Raw genomic sequence first — 16,033 nt, 5'->3', positions numbered from 1 at the left:
TAATGGGAAATGATAGGCCCTAGCAGCTGGGGATGATGCAAAACAGCTTCTTGAAGAATATGATAGTTGAGTTGAGTCTTGAAGGAAACCAGGAAAGCTAAATAGTCTATACAAAGACAGGGCTGGGATTGTATATTGTGGAGAGGAAAACTGTGACAATCGGGGTAGAATTACCACCTGTACGGGAGTTATAAAAGGGATTCCTGCAAAGGGCAGTACCTTGAACTAGAAAATTGGCTAAGGTCTCTCTTAACTCTTAAGATTCCATTATTTTCCTCTCTACCTCCACAGAGAGATAGTAAGTATCAGAAAACCATCTATTTGGAACTAGGGAGATCAAAGAGCTTTCTCAAGCTCGCCTTGAGCTGACTTTTGAGACCATCTGATCTAACTCCTTCATTTTACAAAGGAGAAAATTGAGACTCAGAATAATGCACAGATAGTGAGAACTAGAACTAGGATTGAAAGAATCCAGTTTCTTCCCCCATTCGAAATCCAAATCTATTTCCACTGTATTAAGCATTTTGTAACTTAACAGTGATATTAGACTGTAGGTTATTTTATTAATATATTTGTTCATAGTTTGGGGATTCTGTGAACATAGATTCTTAAAACCTGGGTTCTGAGAGCCTAAATTTTTTCAGAATCTAGCTTCTGGCAACCTAGTTTCATAGAAACAAGATTCTAAGAATAAACCAAGAAGTAGAAAGCCACTAGTGAGACACCAGTCAAACATTCATTAAGCACAAAGTTAATAGATGCTTAATACTTTGAACTAGGTGATTTAGTATATAAAGCATTGGGCCTGGAATCAAAAATTTTTGAATTCAAATCCTGAATCAGATATTTGCTAGCTCTGAGACACTGGGAAAGTAACTTAACTGTCTGCCTCAATTTCCTTATCTGTAAAATAGGGATGATAATAATAGTACCTCTTTCCCAGGATTATTGTGAGAATCAAATAAGATAAAATTTTCATAAAATATTTTAGTGTAATACCTGGCACATAATAAAAGCTATCTAAACGACAGTCATTTTTTATTACCTACTAAGTCACTTCATCATGTTTGTCTTAGTTTCCTCCTCTGTAAAATGAGTTAAAGAAGAAAATTGCAAACCACTTCAGTAGCTTTGCCAAGAAAACCCCAAATAGGGTCACTGGGAGTCATAAATAACTGAAACTGAACAGCAACAAAGCTAAATACAAGATCCTGGAGATAAAAAGATGAAAAATAAAAGTCACTAGACATTTGGGGAAGAAAGGGCTATGACACCTATCATTAGAATACAAAATAAGACTTGAAAAAAGAAATCCTGTATTTAAAAGGCAGTATTTTAGGAAAACTTGAAGGAGAGATCATTTTTATGTAACAAAATCGGAGAAAATTTGAATGTAGAATTTTGAACTGAGTCAGCTTAGTCAAGTTCTAATCTCAGCTTTCCTGGTAGCACACTTTGTGACTTTGAGCAAGACACTTCTCTGTGACTTTAATTTTCTCACCTGTAAGATGAAGGGATAATATTCTGCGATCTCTGACATTTCAGCTTCTAAGATCTCTTTCTTCTTTAATGTTACATAATTCCAAATTGGGAAATTCAAGTAAATGTTTCTCAACAACTGAACTGACAGATTCCATTTTCTTTGGGGTTGGGTTTTGTTTCATTTTTTTCTTTGCTTTTACTTAAAAAAATAATTTCTAGACCAAAAAAAAAAAAATCCTTGGCTTTCTTCAAATTCTTCTTTCTATGGCCACAACCACTGGGAGGAAAGCCAGTCTGAAAATTCTTCCAGAGCCTCTCTTTCACGGAACAGCAGCTGTTATATCACAAACCATGTCTGGGTGAACACCCTGATAGACACAGAGCAGAAAACCACTGAATTTTATAACTAGAGAAATATAAGCCCTTGACAGTCATGTCATGGGGAGGTCTTTAAAAATAGCTAATAATAATGTCTGTTGTTCAGTCATTTTAGTCCTTGTGACTCCATTTAGGGTGTTCTTGACAAAGGTACTGCAATGCTTTGCCATGTCCTTCTCCAGCTCATTTTACAGATGAGAAAACTGAGAAGTTGGTGAAGTAACTTGCCTAAGATCACACAGCTAATGTCTGAGGATTTATTTGAACTTTGGTCTTCCTGATATCAGGCATAGCAGTCTATAGTATATACATATGCATGCATATATTTGTGTGTATACATGCACATGTGTGCATTTGTGTGTGAATACATTATAGCTACTCTGCTGAGAAAATTATCTCATTTGATTCTCCCACAAACCCTGGAGGAGTTTTTATTATTATAAAATAATAGTAATATTAAAAATATAAAAATAATTGGGAGGTATTATTATTCCCATCTTACAACTGAGAAAATTGATGCCCAAGATCACATAGCTATTAAGTTTTTGAGTTTTAATTTGAACTCAGTTCTTCCCAACTCCAGGACCAGAACTTTATCCAGTGCATAATCTAGCTGAGATGACATTCTGGTTGCACACGTCCCTGGGACCATAGTAGTCAGCTGTGAGTGCAGGTGAGAATCCTGCAGAGAGACAACTCTTTTCCCTGAGATTTGATGATCAGATGGAGTGCACAGGAAATTAGGAGAAGCATGGGGCTGATTCCTGATTTTTATATTTTGTTGACTATGTGACTCTAGTGAAGTCATTTTAAATTTCTGACCCTCACTGTAAAAGTAGAATGAATATAACTTTCAGATACCTATCTCCAAAGATTTTTGTAAGGAAAATGCTACATAATTATAAATTACTGGCATCAATAATATTCTATCAGTCTTATCAGTTTCATCTCTTCCCTCAATTTGCTCACTGTGAGACTTGTTTCAAAATGAATGATGGCCTCCTAAAAGGAGAGAAGGATAAATAAAACTCTTGACTATTTTCAGAGATTGGTGAGAGAGGCTAATTTCTCCCAAACATTTCTGTCCAGCCCATGTTTACAATGTCCACCACTTCCAAATAAAGCATTAGCAGCAATCTAGATATGGATATAAACCAAAGTAAAAAGCAATAGCAGGCCCCTTTTTAACTTTTGTGCACTCTATGTTTACTTTAGGGACCAAGTCAAGGAAGTATCGTTGCCTTATATTAATGGGGTTTTATGTTCATCTGTGACATTGCTGTTTCTAGGTTCTATAGCCAAGATCAAGCAGGCAAACTATCTTTACCTCATTTCTGCCAAACTGCTTTATAGTTTCCCCAGCAATTTTTGTCAAATATTGATTTCTTGTCCAAAAATTTTGAATTTTGAGGGTTACCAAACATCAGATTTTTATGATTATTATAGATGATGTACCTAATCTATTCCACTGATCTGCTACTCTATTTCTCAGTCAGTACCAAATTATTTTGATGATTCCTATTTTGTAATACCATTTCAGATCTGGTACTAAGCCATCATCCTTTACATGGGTTTTTTATTCCTTTGATATTTTTCCTTTTGTTCTTTCATTTTGGTGTTATTATTTTTCTAGCTCTATAAAATAACTTTTTAGTAATTTATTTGGTATGATAGATAAGTTAGTTGATTTAGGTAGAATGTCATTTTTATTATATTGGCTTAACCTACCCATGAGCAATTAATATTTCTCTATTTTTTATGTCTGACATTTTATGAAAAGTGTTTTATAATTGTGTTCTTATAATTCCTGGGTTTGTCTTGGCAGATAGATTCCCAAGTATTTTTTATTATCTACAATTCTTTTAAGTGGAATTCTCTTTCTATCCCTTGCCAGTGAACTTTATGAATTGTGTGGGTTTACTTTGCTAAAATTATTACTTAAACTAATTTTTTTTTTGTTTTACATTTTTAAATTAAGTCTTGGGCATATTAAAATAGGCAGAGATCCAGATTTGGCCTCAGGCTAGAAGTTACCAACTCCTATAATAAGACAATTATATATCATTTCTATGATTTGCCTAATACTTATATCTATGTAATAAAGAAACCATCTATACATACAGTAACACAATGGATAGCTCCGAAGGATGCAACTATAGGGCAGATGCCAAGGCCTGAGAACCCTTATGATGAATCCAGGAGCTTGTCTCACAGAAGTGGCCCACCACCATGGGGAAGGGGGAAAAAGTCTAAGTATCATAGCAGAAATACTGGGTTCCCTGTGGCAGGAATAGAGAAAAGGAAGGAGACATAGGAAGGAAGATGATAGAATTTAATGTTTGGTCATGAAAATAAAAAGGAAAAATATTAATGCCAAAAAGATTAGCTGAGGGATGGGGAATGGAAGAAGTAGGGATGGGGAATGGAAGAAGTAGGGAAGGGAAAATAGGATCCTGCCAGTGGAGGAAGGAGTCCTCATGGTAGCAGTGGAAAATCCTGGTTGTCTATATATTTTTCTCATTCAAAATGAGGGGATTTGAAGAAATTCAGCTAAATGTGACAAAGTTTAAACTTGATGGTTCTCTCATAAAGTGGAGTTTGTAGAAGCTACTGACTTGAATATTTCAGGAACTTATAAAGAAAGTGTTCAAGAATGTAAAGAGAGTTATGAACACATTCCAGGAAATTTATTTCCCTCTGTGATTATTTTTAAATACTTATTAATTTCCTACTATGTGAAGAGCTCTGTGCTAAGAATTAGTATAATAATTAGTATATGACTGCTATTACTACTGCTACTACTACTACTGCTATTAATTTTATTCCTCTACTTCTACTATATTGTTACTCTTACTATTGTTGTTATTATTGCTTCTACTTCTGCTACTGATGATGATGCTACTACTATTATTATTATTATTACTTTAACTACTATTTCTACTACTACTACCACTAACATTACTACTACTGCTGCTGCTGCTATTTTGTCAGAGCTGTAATTTAATTGAATAAAGAACTTGTAGTGATGACAGCTCTCTAGATAAGATCTGTAGCTGTTCAGCATTTTGTCATCTTTGAGAGCTGGCCAAGGTGCTGAGTTCAGTGCCTTGGGTCTCATATGTAACATATGTCATCATCAAACCCAGGTGTCTAAAGCTGACTATTTATTCTTTAATTTATACTTAGTGTCTTACTCTCTTTGGTGCTAAGAATACAAAATTAAAATGTAATATTTTCTGTCTTCAAAGATATTTATTCCATGGAATGAATGGCATACATGTAGAAACCTTGATTACTCAGTTGACCCCATATCTTGACAGTTCCTTGAGTTATACTTTGACAAACTAGAGAATGTTCAAAGAACAGAGATCTGGATAGAGAGGGGAATAAATATTCAACCATACAAAGATTATTTGAAGGAACTAGGGATGCTTAACCTGGAGAAAAGAAGACCTAAAGTAGACATGATCACTGCTATCTGGATCAGAGAACTAATCTAGTCTTCTTGACACCAAAGGATAAAGTTAGATACAAAGTGAAATTACAGAGTTGAACATTTGGCTCGATGTAAGGAACAATCTCCTAACAATCAGAGTCAATCAACATTGGGGCAATCTGTCATGTGTGATAGGAAGTTTTTCAACAAATGGATCATTAAAGCTCTTCATAATCTGACTCCTTTCTACTCTTTATATCTTTTTACAATTTATACCCATCTATGGGCAATGCAATCCAGTGACTCTAGGGTTCTTGATGTTTCTCATACATTACATGCAATCTTTGGACTTTATACCTTTTCACTGCCTATACTTCTTGCTTGAAATACTCTCCCTCTTTATGTATGACTCCTGATTTCCTGGTTTCCTTTAAAACTCAAGTGAACTCAACTTTTTTAGTTTCCTCTCCATCCAATACAAAGAGAAAATGCCTTTTCCTCTGAAATTAATACTGAATTAAATTATATATTTTTCTATATTTATGGAAATATTTCTTTATTTAGAATGTAAATTTCTTGAGAGCAGGAACCATATCTTTTGCCTGTCTTTATATTCCCATCATTTAGCTCAGTGTCTTGTGCATAGTAAATGCTTAATAATCACTTGTTTACTGACTACTGTTGTCTATTAATCTCTTCTAATTTTCTTGGCAAAGATGAATTTACAAACATTTTCCATCAGTCCTAAAATACCCCTGATGACATGTAAAAGAGAACAGTCTTCTGGAAGTATATCTACTCATACAAAATATGTTTGGGACTATTGTAGTACAGTGCTGATTCATTAACAAATCATTCTGACCCAAAAAGTTACAGAAAATATATTTATTTGCTTATTAATTCAATCAACATTAACCATTTGCCTGACTTCCCAATATGTGTGATGCCCTCAGCTAAATGCCATGCAGGGTTCAAAATTGTAATAGACAAAGATCTTCCCTCTGTGGTGTAACTCAAAATCTACATAGCCTTTATTGTCCACCCATGATCTGCATTGACTTTATATTTCTGATCTTAAACTAATGGTTTGTTAAATTAACTCAGTTGGGTTTTTTTAAACACATTAAAAGGTCATCAAGAAAAGTCAACAATTAAACTTGAGAGCAAAGGAGTAAAAACAAACCTATTACAAATTTCCTTTTCTTTAGACTTCACAAACATAATTTTGATGTGCTAACAGTTTCTAATGAAGCAGTTGCCTACCAGCTACTGTAAACAAATCATTTGGGAGCAATTGTTAGATTATAGCTAGAAATAATGTAGAACATACCCTTTTGAAATGTTGATTTCAGACCATAGAGCCTCATGGCTAGGTCAATGATTCTATAGGGTAAGGTAAGTCATGAAACAGAACAGATCTGTCTAAATAGTAATTGGGTCAAAATTGGAAGGAACCTTAGGACACAAAATGTAGGAACTAGGAAACATTTTAGAACATGGAATATTAGAATTATTTGAAGGAATCTTAGAAAATGAATTTTTAAGCTTTATTGTGTAATGAATCCTTTTGAAAGTCTGGTAAAATCCATGAACCTCAGAATAATGAAGTTTTTAAATTGATAATTGAAGAAGATGATAAATTTCAGCTAGAAGTTAATGAAAATGAGGAAATACAGAGAAGGAAACAGAGACAGAGACAGAGATATGAGACATATTTACACATATGTATGCATGTGCACAAATATGTGTATACAAATATATACAAATGAATGTTGTATATTACTATCTGAGTTTACAGATTACTTAAAATCCATCCAAAATACTCCATAATCTTCAGGTTAAAAATTTCTGCCTTAGAGATCACTTCTTCCTACAGGCTCATTTTATAAGTAGAAAACTAGACCAAAGAATAAAAGTAGTTTATTCTAAGAAGCACAACAAGGAATAAGTGCTATAGATATGAGATGGAACCAAAGCATTCTAGAATACAACCTTAATATGAGTTGGAAGTTTGATGTGACCATCTAAGAAACTAGGGTAATCTGGGACTGCTTTGAGAGGTAGATGGGGCTTCTAGTGATAGAAGATAGAAGATAGAAGAGCCACAAGCCCTTCTAATATGAAAATTGGCTGAAACTGGAATACTTAGTCCAGAGAAAAGAAGATTCAGTGGAGAATAAGAAGTATCTCCGTCCCCCTCCTCCTCCTCTCTCTCTCTCTCTCTCTCTCTCTCTCTCTCTCTCTCTCTCTCTCTCTCTCTCTCTCTCTCTCTCTCTCTCTCTCTCTCTCTTTCTCTCTTTATCTTATTTGCATTCTTCAAACAGAAATCAGATGATTGTTTGTTGAGTACATTATAGTGAAGATTGTTTTCAAATATGGACCAATAAAATGGCTAATAGTCATTATAATGCTAAAGTCTATGGTCCAATGATTCTTAGAGCTCTCTCCCAAATCCAGTCCTCTTCCCTTTTTACGATGCTGCCTCTTATTTACAAATAATAATGATTATGATAATAATAATAATTAAAATCAATTATTATCAAATAACAACAATAATCATAGTGATTTTTGCTCTTATTATTAAGTGTACTCAGACAAGAGGGAAAACAACACAAGTTCTCTTTAACCTCAGTTTCCTCATCAATAAAATGAAGAGTTGATTTGTGACCTATAAGGGGTCTCATAACCGAATGAGGTCATGAAATTACTATTTATCAGGGAATGTTTGATTTTTATACTTATTTTATGTACCTATATACCTAGGGTCATGTAAAAATTTCTCAGGTGTAAAGGGATCACAAGTGGAAAAAGATGGTGGGAGGATCTAGGGAAATGGCAGAGTAAGCTGGTAAATGTGAAACTCTTCCAATTTCCCCCCCCTCAAATAGAACAAATTTGCACCTCAGGGCTAACATAGACTGCTGAAAAATCAATACTTGGGGCAGAATGAGGATCCTCCTCAGAAAACCAAAGAAGATCTGAAAAGAGCCTGTGCTAGGATTTACCTGTCTGAAGTGCAAACACCTCCAGGCTAGCTCTGCAGAAACTCCAAATAGGGAGCCTTGGGGCTAGCAATGCGTGACTGGACCCTAAAGAAGAACTACAGACTTTCATCTCCTTGACTGTTTGTGGAATTGGGATCTGAGTGAACCTTGGCTGATGGGGGAACTCCAGGCCCAGCTGTGCTGGGGGGAATCATCTCTGGGAGAGAAGGAACCAGCATCTGGTAAGTACAGAGGCAAGGAGGCAAGGATGCTGGAGGCTGTGAGCACTTACTTACAAGAGGGTGGAGCTCTTGATTTGGGGTTCCTGGTCAGAGTGGAGACCTAAAGGGAAGCTTAAGGCACTGTCCCCCCATCCCACAATTAAGATGCTTACAATAATATCTCCTATTTGAAAAAAAAATTAACCGGCAAAGAAAAAAGCACCCCACCATTGAAACATATCATGAAAACAGAAAAGAGTAGAGTTCATCTTCAGAAGACAATTTAGTTTAAAAAAAAGAAAGAAAGAAATCTGGGGGCAGCTAGGTGGCGCAGTGGATAGAGCCCTAGGCCTGAAGTTAGGAGGACCTGAGTTCAAATCCAACCTCAGACACTTATTCCTAGCTGTGTGACCCTGGGCAAATCACTGAACCCCAATTGTCTTAGCAAAAAAAAAAAAAAAAAAAAAAGTTTCTACCCCAAAGAGAAAAAGTTTAAAAAGTCCTGGTTTAGAGTGCCTCTAAATTCCATTCCAGTTCTAAGACTATGTGCCTGTGAATGTACAAAAAAAAAGGGAGGGGCATGCAAACATTTTTAGGAGGTAGGAAAAAGAGAATGGTGTCAGGACTGATTATTTATATCTATATATGGAACATTCTATAGTGGGAAGCCTTCTATTAATATTTAGAGCCTCCTATAGTCTCAAAAAGTTTCCTGGCTGGCTATTATGTCCTTTTCCCTAGGAGTCTTTCAAAGGCTCTATAGACAGAACTTGAATCCAAGTCTTCTTGTTCCAAAGTCAGCTCTCTATTCTTTAAACTATGGCAGATCTCTATCCTTTACACTACCCAAACTTTAATTTCCTAAAGAAATGTCACTTACAAGATAAGATTGGAAAGAAACAAGCCTGGGAAGTGAAGTTCCACAATTCTCTTATAAAGAAACTTATCAACTTCATCTTCAAATAATTCCATCAGCATGAAGGCTCATTAGAAACATGAGCTCTCCCAGCCATGATAAAGAATAATGACTACAGTCATAGAGCAATCAGCTAAAGATTATGGGTAGGAAATATAGTGTCTGCTTCCCCTCAACTCTCTAGAAGCATTTTCCTCAATATTAGGGACATTAATAGATCAGTTTATATAATTTTATAATTAACAATATAATAACAATATTTTCTAGTACTTATGTAGGCTTCTAGGGTTTCCAAAATGCTTTACTTGTGTGATCTCATTGATCCTCACATGAACTCTATAAAGTAAAAGCACACGCACTAGGCAGCACAGAACGCTGCACCTGGAGTCAGAAACACCTGAGTATAAATCTAGCCTCAGACATTTTTATAAACATGTTTTATTTATTTTAATTATACCATTAGGACTGAAACTACTGGCTGTCATTTTCCTTAAAAGGGGAAATTGATCCAAACATATATTAGTGTTTTTCAAAAGATAGCAATTAAAAGAGTGGCAGAAGCAGATATCTGAAATCTTGTTTTTTCTTTTAAGAAACCTTTGGGCTACAGAAAGACACATGTGATCAAAAAAATGTTATTAACAACTCACCTAATCTCTGTCTACCTTAGTTTTCTCCTCCATAAAATGGGAAATAATCATAGCAGCTATCTCCCATGATTACAAGGATAAAATGAGACAGTATCCATAAAGTAATTAGGAAACCTTTAAGTTAGTATTATCATTTTCATTATCATCATTATTTTATGGACACTGGAACTGAAAGAGATTAAGTGACTTGCCCAAAGTCATATAGTTAGTGTCTGAAGTAGAACTTGAACTCAGAACTTCCTGATTTCCCATCAAGCACCTAACCAAAATAAAGATAAATAATAATAATTCTCGCTTCCGGAGGTATGCAGTGCAGACTTCTTCTCATATCCCTTTGGGACCCTCCCATGAGCCTATAAACTACATTTGATTCCCAGCCCTGACACTGGCTCACTGTGCAACCCAGGGTCCATGATTTTCCTGTCTCAGCTTCCTCCTCAATAAAACGAGGGGGTTAAACTAGATAATCCCTAAAGCCTTTGCTAGTTTTGACAATCCATGACTCTATAAGAACCATTTCTACTCCTTTTAAACTTCTGTCTAAAAGCATTTTGTAATTTAATTCAAAGAGACACGAGAGTAGAAACAGCATGAATGCTGAAGACTGTGAGCTCCTAGGGTGAGACTGCAAAACTCCCTCATGGCAAAAAGCATTTCAACATCTTAGTTGATAAATCAATCTGGTCACTGTAGAAGTAGGGCTAGAAGGAATCCTAAAGGCCAGCTAGTTTAGTTCCCTCATTTTATGGTTGAAGAGACTGAGACCCTGAGAAGGGGAATGATTTATCTGAAAACATACAAGTAGTAATGGTCAGAATTTGAATGTAGGCTTGAGGTATTTTTCTACCATACCATATTCTTACAGAATTTATGAAAATTAAATTATATCGGTCCAACTATAAAATATTCCCCACCACCCCATGGTTTTAAATTTCTAGACTATCCCTAAACATTTAACTTTTCCCACATCTAATTTTCTCCATGCTTATGGTTATACTACTCTATACCCCTGAAAAGTTTCACTCTGAACCTAGCCTCCATCCCCTTATCCATTTCTAATTATTCATATTCTATCTATAAATTAAGGTCCAACTTAGGTCCTCTTCCAAAAAGTCTTCACTAATTCTCCCTCTCAATGAAGTTGATCTCATAGCATTGCTCTTGTGAATTAATTATATTCTAATTTTTATTATATTTCATATCATATATGTCTTAGAATTGTTGAACTTAAACATCATCTAGTCTAACTCCTTTATTTTTCAGTGAGGAAACTGAGTTCCACAAATGAAATGTACTTAATCCAAAGTCACATGGCCAATGGAAATGTTAACAAGCTTGAGGACATGTTGATCTGGACTGTCTTATCATTAAAAAGCAATAATGACAGAACAAGAAGAAAGAAAAGAAAGAGGAAGGGGGAGAGAAACACAAAACAGCTGTCAACTATGGAGAAGGAATGTTGTAGCAACAATGAAGTTTTAATTTCCAAGCCAAAATAGAAATAAATGTCAGGTGGAGCAACAGTAAAATGAAAAGGAATTTCCATGAACCCAGGGAAAAATTAGTCAACACATGGCCATTTCTGTTGTCAGTCAATCCCACAAGCCTACCTTCTGGCACAAAATAAAGTTAATTTAACTGGACTATCAAGATCTTCCATACTGATATTTCTCAATGGAATATTCCCAGCTTTTATTCCTGACTGAATTTTAGTGTTTGTATTTTTCTTCTGACGCCTTTTTCTCAAAACACAAACAATATTCAAGTTTCTTTACTTTCTAATCCGTTCCTCACATAGCTATCAATTTAAAACATCAAGGCCAATTTATAACATGAGCAAGGTACCCAATCAATAAAAATGTTTTTTATATGTGTGGTGTTTTGGGGAGGTTTGATTTGGCTTGGCTTGTTTTTGCTAGTAAGGAACTGGAAAACAAAAAGATTGTGTCTGACTGCAACATGCAGAAAGTGGTCTCTTAATTTTGTACTGAGATTTCAGGGTAATGTTAAGAAGTGAAAGGAAAAACCCTATACTCTCCCAAAAAAAGTATGCATAAGAGAAAGGCTGTTCAGTTTGCTGTGCTTAGGTACTAAGGGACTAAAAAGCAAGATAAGATTAGGCACCAGTGGTGAGTGTCCTTCTGATCGATGAGATGCTGGATTATTCACAGCCTGTAGTGTTCTTTCTAGAGCCCCCAAGTTGGGGTGCCAAAATGTACTATACTTTCTAGCACCCCCACACTGGGGTGCCAAAATATATCATCCAGACTAGCTCTCTGGAGGATCTTGGAACCAGCCCAAATCCTTGGTCTTAGTGGAGAAATGATGAAGGTAGAGACCCATGCAGATTGTCAAAGATGGAGTCTGTTTATCTCAAGTCCTCTCAGCCCCCAATTACTTTAGTACCATTGCATCACTACAACACACTGAGCATGTGCTAACTATAAGAACCCTGCTATTAATATATAAATGCTTCTTTTACTGTTTCTCCATTTCAAGTAGAACACAGGTTGTCACACACCCTCCTCCCTTCAACTTCTCAGGAAAGGTGAGACACCCCAAGGGAAGGTGAGAGCGGAACCAGACATTGTCAGCAGGTTCCCTCTGGGCTGAAGGGTCTTATATCTCACCCAGAGTTCCCCCACTTTCTGTGGCACTCTACAATAGCCAGACACTTAGTCATTTTGGGAGACAGTTTTGTCTGACCTACTGTTTCTCCAAACCAGAAGACAAATAAGTCTGTGTGTATGTTATATGTGTGTATAACTTAAAAAAAAAACAACTTGACATATAATGGAATGATCCAGGTCCCCAGTGCATTCTTTGTCGCTAACTATACAATTTTAGAAAATCCCCTTTGTTTCTCTTCAATTCAGTTTCTCCATCTATAAAAAGGATATTTTTAATGAGATGATTTTTGAGGCCTTTTCAAGTTCAAGAAGTCTAGGCTTCAGTCATTTCTAGCTTCCTATGTTGTGTGTTCTATCATTCTGTGTTTTGAATATCAATCTAGCTTTAACATTTTGTGGTTTTAAATGGGCACCTTGGACAGCATCTCTACCCAGGGGAAACCTAGAAAGTCTTTTTTTTCCAGGATAATCATGATGATATGTAAGGGAATCTTCTTGTAGAGAATAAAGTATGAGCAACTATTCCTCCAGTGGTTTCCGGCAGCTAAGCAAGTTTTGAAAAGGATGCTCTTGGATTTTCTGAGGAGGCATTCAAAAAGGTCTATCAGCTTCAACAATTATCTCTTTGTTTTTGCACTTCTGAAAAAATCCAGTGAGTCAGGCACTGTGCTAAACTCTTCAGGAACATCTTCAGAATAGCTGTGGGAGATATGTGTTATGATTAATCCTATTTTGCACTAGAGGAAACTGAGGCAAACAGAAGTTAAGCACCTTGCTCAGGTTCCCACAGCTAGTGTTTTTGGATCAAGTATAGACATCCAAGAGTTCTTTGACATCCTATCCACCCAAGTTTTTGATTTGCATTGACACCCCAAATTCATGTCTTCTCACTCTCAATCCAGAATGCTCCAGTGTCCATTGAGGTGTCTGGCATTAGAGAGTCCAGGGTTGAAACAAGTATAGCATCTATGTATCAAAGGGCAAAATGTGATCCATCCCAGCCATAGCTGAGATAAGTATTCAAGTGGCAATGATGCCATTGAACTTGAGAGCATCTACTGTAAGATGAGGTAAGTTGAGCCTACTCATCCTAGCTACTGAAATAGTATAAGAAAAAAGTATATCCTAGAAATATCAGGATGCAATTGTTACTGGGGAACAAGAAATTTGGTTTTACACACATATCTTGGATTAAGGATATACTGTAACACATTTAATATGTATGGGATTGCCTGTCATCTAGGGGAGGGAGTAGAGGGAGGGAAGGAGGGGAAAATTTGGAAAAATGAATACAAGGGATAATGTTATAAAAAATTACCCATGCATATGTACTGTCAAAAATTGTAATTATAAAAAAAGAAATATTAGGATGATGGGAGGGAAAGTGTTTGTATTTTATTTTTGTTATAGCTTCAAAACAAAATGTATTTTTGTAGAATCTATCCAGTGTTAAATGATTAAATGAAACTAGCCACCAAACAAATGGGGTCAGAGTGGAAGAGAAATAGAAATTGGGAAGTCAAGGCAATAGCATTAGAATAGAGAAAATAGCATCCTCACTTGTCCTAGGATGTGCTGGAACCCTGAGAGAAGAAGTAACCTACCTGGCCCTGAAAGAATGAGGTGGAGTATATTTACTACACTCTATATTATTAAGTCCCTTCCAGCTCTGTCATTCTCAGTTCTAAGATCCCTTTAGTTCTGGAATTCTAAGATTCTATAACTCTCTCTCAAACACATCTGACTAAGCGACAATTATAGCCTAGTCTCTGACTTGACCTGTGGCAGCGTACTAAGTACAGCCACATCATCAGAGGCCATTACACAGCTTTCTCTTCATTCTTCCATGCTAAATCTCTATTGTCCCAAAAGCAAGGCTAACTTTGCTATGAGAAAGAAAGTCCTCTGTTTTCCGGCAATTATCCATTTTCACATTAATTGGCATTTGCTAACGACTGTGTGGCTCCCCATTATACCAGCAGAGTCCCACATGGCTTTCATCCCCTCTTTGTCTGGGGCTTCCTGTTGGTGTTTACATGCAGCTGGGAAAATTCAATAGTGTTCCAAAGGACCATCATTCTAATGAGCTGATTGCCTCCAAAATGGCAGCAAAAAGAATATACACTTCACCTCACTTTACCCAGCAGATGTGTCTTGAAACTGAAATCTCTCACATTTGTCTCATGCTTTTGAGTGATCCTCAAAGGTTCCTTGGTGAAAAGCACCTTAATTTTGGAGACAAAAAAACAAGGTTCTAGGTTTGACTTGTCATTTAAGAGGCACCTCTTTCCCTTTTGAAGCCTCTGTTTCTTCATTGGAAAATTATGGAAGCTGAGAAAAGCTAGATGACCTAACGAGGAGAACTCTGGGCCTAAATTCATGAATATCTGAGCTTAAATTTTGCCTCAGACATTTGCTAGCTATGTGACCCTTGCAAGTCACTTAAGCCTGTTTGCCTCAATTTTTCCTCTGTAAAATGAGCTGGAGAACGAAATGGTGAATGACTCCAGTGTCACGGCCAAGGAAACTCCAAATGGGGGTCACAAAGAGCCTGATATGACTGAAACAGTTAAGCAATAAGTACAAAGCACAGGGCAGTGAAAAGCATTTTGGACTCTAGAGATGATGGTTTTAATTCCAAATTTACTACTATAACCTTAACCTTATTGTATCTCTATTTCTTCCCCTACTTAATAGGAGAATTAGATTAGATGACCTTTTTATTATTTTAATTTATGGAATAAAACAATATCTCACATCATTTACCAAGATATGGTGAGAATGGATACATGATCGCTATAAAGAGTTTACAAGAAAATTCGAACATGGAACATATTACTTATTAGATGACCTTTGAAGGTACCTATTATCAATGGAACAGGAAACCCATTATGAAATTTTTTTCCAAACAAAAAAAATTTTCATAGTAAATAATAATAATAATAATGGCTATTACAATAATCCCCATTTCTATAGCATTTTAACATTTACAAAGCCCTTTTGTCACAGTAACCCTGAGAAGTAGGAAGGACAAGTATGACCACTCACATTTAATATATGAAGAAACTGAGGGCTCTGGGAGGGTAGAAAAAGCTGCCCAGCCAAACATTTGCTAATTGGTCTACTTTGCTGTTTAGATTTTCTCACTTTAGTCTTTTATCTCAAAGCTATGTCCCCAGTTAAAATGCAAATCCCCCTGAGAAGGGCAACACTTTGAGCTGCTATCAGTAGCTTGGGCTTCTGTGTAAATTAGTTTCTCAGACCCTCCTGAGAACAGGGTTTGATAGAATAAGAGCCAGAGGCTTTGTCAACTTCACAGTTCTGTGGGGGACCAGC

Source organism: Sminthopsis crassicaudata, chromosome 2, assembly GCF_048593235.1.
Source record: "Sminthopsis crassicaudata isolate SCR6 chromosome 2, ASM4859323v1, whole genome shotgun sequence".
NCBI classification, from domain to species: domain Eukaryota; kingdom Metazoa; phylum Chordata; class Mammalia; order Dasyuromorphia; family Dasyuridae; genus Sminthopsis; species Sminthopsis crassicaudata.
Note: the sequence above shows the minus strand (reverse complement) of the source record.